The sequence below is a fragment of the Lycium ferocissimum genome, chromosome 3 (genome assembly GCF_029784015.1).
Source record: "Lycium ferocissimum isolate CSIRO_LF1 chromosome 3, AGI_CSIRO_Lferr_CH_V1, whole genome shotgun sequence".
Lineage (NCBI taxonomy): Eukaryota > Viridiplantae > Streptophyta > Magnoliopsida > Solanales > Solanaceae > Lycium > Lycium ferocissimum.
The window spans coordinates 44,166,880-44,170,619 of record NC_081344.1 but is presented as its reverse complement, the minus strand read 5'-3'; positions in this window follow the sequence as shown (position 1 = coordinate 44,170,619).

The following is a 3,740-nucleotide window of genomic DNA, read 5'->3' as shown; positions in this document are numbered from 1 at the left end:
GAAACAAAAGTGGATACTTGAACTTCATATCTTCCTCAGCTTCCTAAGTCATTTCTTCTCTATTATTGTTTCTCCATAGAACTTTAACTGAAGCTACATCTTTAGTTCTGAGTCTCCGAACTTGTCTATCTAGAATCGCAATGGGAACTTCTTCGTAAGATAATTGCTCGGTGACCTGAAAATCATCCACAGGTACAATTCTGGAAGGATCTCCTGTACTATTACAAAGCATTGACATATGGAAAACTAGGTGGACTGACTCCAAGTCCGAAAGTAGATCTAACTCATAAGCCACCTGGCCTATCTTGCATACAATCTTGTAGGGTCCAATGTACCGAGGACTAAGCTTGCCCTTCCTACCAAATCTCATCACACCTTTCATAGGTGGCACCTTCAAGAATACCCAATCATTAACTTGGAATTTTAAGTCTCGTCGGCAATTATCTACATAAGATTTCTGACGACTCTGAGCTGTTAATAATCGATCCTTGATAAGCTTAACCTTTTCCATGGCTTGCTGGATAGAGTATGGCCCTATTAATTTAGTTTCTCCCACTTCGAACCACCCAACTGGTGATCTACACTTGTGCCCATATAGAGCCTCATACAGGGCCATTTGGATGCTAGAATGATAATTATTTTTATAAGCGAACTCTATAAGCGGTAGGTGATCATCCCAACTACCTCCAAAATCTAACTGTCATGACCCAACCTGAGGGCCGCGACGAGCACCCGGTCTTTATCCCACCCGGGCACCCCTTAACACACTTTACATCACATTCTAGGTGAGCCACGTAATAATATCATGCTTCTCATTCATAATTCTAATCTCATCGGGCAACAACATATTTATATCATCAATAACATCTATGCCCATATAAATGTACATGCGCCGACAAGGCGATCAAACAACATCCCAAAATATAGGCCGACAAGGCCGAGCACATCTAACCTTATACACAATGTCTATGAGCCTCTAAGAAGGGTACATCATATCATGACATATGGGCGGAAAAGGACCCCGCCGTGCCCATGAATATATACACAAAAGAATATATACCAAAAGCTGCTCCGAATGAAATGGAGCTCTACTATGTAGTCCCTGAGAAAATACAGCTATGGATCAAGTCTGTCTCCGTGGCGCTGCGGGCATGTATGGCGTCCACAAACAAAAGGACGTCAGTACGAAGAATGTACTTAGTATGTAAAGCATGATCAATGTCAATATGGGAGCATAATGGATAACATATGAAATACATAAGATGGAAGATAATGGCATCATCATCATAGCACTTACCTGTTTTCCATAGGGACGTTCCATTTCTATTTCGTACCCGCGTACATGTTACGTATCCTTATTCATTTACCTTTCGTATCTACTTTCGTACTCGAGATTCATATCTCCTTTCATATTCATACTCATATCATATACATTGCATATACATAGCCCATACTTGACACTTACATCGATCTTTAACATATTCATGCTCTAATTGATGTCATATACATAGCGTAGTCGTACTCATATAGATGTCGTACATATAGCTTAATCGTACTCATATATAGATGTTATACATATAGCTTAATCGTACTCATATAGATGTCATACATATAGCTTTTATATTGCGTACCCGACCAAGAAGTTCGGTGTTTCACGTACCTGGCCCTACCAAGGCTCAGTGCCTGGCCCTACCAAGGCTCAGGGTTATCCGTACCTAGCCCTACCAAGGCTCAGTGTTATTCGTACCCAACTGCAGTGGTGCGCGCGCGCCGTCACATATAGATATACATATATACTTACTTTCTATGTTCTACCCGGCCATATAAGCTCGGGGTTCACAATAGCCTCTCATGGGCACACATACATGGACATATACATATTTATCATATTCTACCCGACCATATAAGCTCGGGGTTCATAATATCCTCTCATGGGCATACGTACATACAAGCTCATATCTATCTCTTAGCCTTCTTCTATCGTCATTCATTACATTCTATCCTTAGAGCATTATTTGTCGTATAAGGAACTTAGTACCATCGTATCATTTGAGCGTCATTGGCTTAGTAGCTTCTCGAGCTAGGATCATTAGAAAGTATCATGAACTCATAAGAGATGAACAATTGGCCAAAGAACCATGCCTTATGAAAGAAGGGTTATCCTTACATACCTTTTTGTGCCACTATTCTATCCTTGAGCGTTCTTCTTCGAAGCTCACGTTCCTACCTTCATTGAAGTGCATACTCACATTAGATGATGGATAGCGTTTGGCATTTATGACTAATTCAGAGAAAATTGGACAGCATCTACTTTATTTATACGACTTTTCTCGTATTACATATCAACTCCCAAACATCAATAATAACATTCACATTATCATCACAATAGCTTTTAGTCATCTACATTACTCTTACTTCACGATTCTCTTCACTCTACCCATATTCATAGTCATATCTCTATCTCGTCAATACGTTCATTCACATACAATGTCGATTTTCCGTAATTTCAATATCATTCGTAATACGATTATGTTCATAAAGCATCAGAATCATCACTCGTTCCAAACGTTTACTCAAAAGTGCCACTATTCACACATTCATGACCCATTACTTATATTCTTTGTAATCCAAGTGTTTCATCTTCCAAATACTTTATATAACATGGAAACATCATAAAACTTACCTTGGATGGTGTAGGATTGAACCTTGGTTGCATACACCTCACTTGAGCCAAACCCTAGATTTTCCTTCACTTGGATTTCTTGCTTTTGATGAACTTTAATGGTTTCTCTTACTTTGATTCACTTGGTTTGATGATAATCACCTTTGAACCCTTGTTCATGAAATATTTATGAAGCCCTAGAAGTCTTAGAGAGAAGTAGTGTCACACCCTTAATCCGATAGGGTGCGATGGGCACCCGACCCTTACCTAGGGCCGAACTAACCCGCTGACACTCGTGACACACATAATCATATTGGACCTTAATCGTAACATAAATACATAAGGAAAGTCTTTCCGGAAATAAACTTGCTTTTCATCTTTCTCAAACAATTAAAATCTCTAATCGTATGAAATCTGCAACATAATACATAATAATACATCGGCTTACATAGCCGCATACACGACTGACATCTTATACCCACGACACTGTCTGCAAAGTCTCTAACACGGAACATGAAACCATAACATAATAATCGACTCAAGAAGACTCAGGAGAAAGTGGAGCTCGCCAATCCACGGAACATCTTCTACTAATATCTTGACTCACACTGGTGTGGCATGAAACGCAAAAAAAAGGGCCGGTGAATATATCCGAGTATGTAAGCATGAAAACATAATAAGCGGATCATCTGCATAAAGAGTACAACATCATAAGACTTGCTTTTGAAAACATATATCATGCATATCAATGTTATAAAATCATCGTAGAAACATATAGCGTGTCCCGGCCCTCTAATGAGGGACTCGGTAGGTAAAATCATCATATAACATATCATCGTATCATCGAACATATATACCGTACCCGGCCCTCTAGTGAGGGACTCGGTGAATAAGGTCATATAATCATCGTATCATATTATCGTGTCATCATGTCACATCATCATATATATACATATACCGTACCCGGCCCTCTAGCGAGGGACTCGGTGTAATACCTACCGGGCCCCCCCGGGAGGGACCCAAAATTCCCCTTTTGGGGCTCGGGGGATCGCTTCCCCTTTTGGTCCTTAGTATCTTT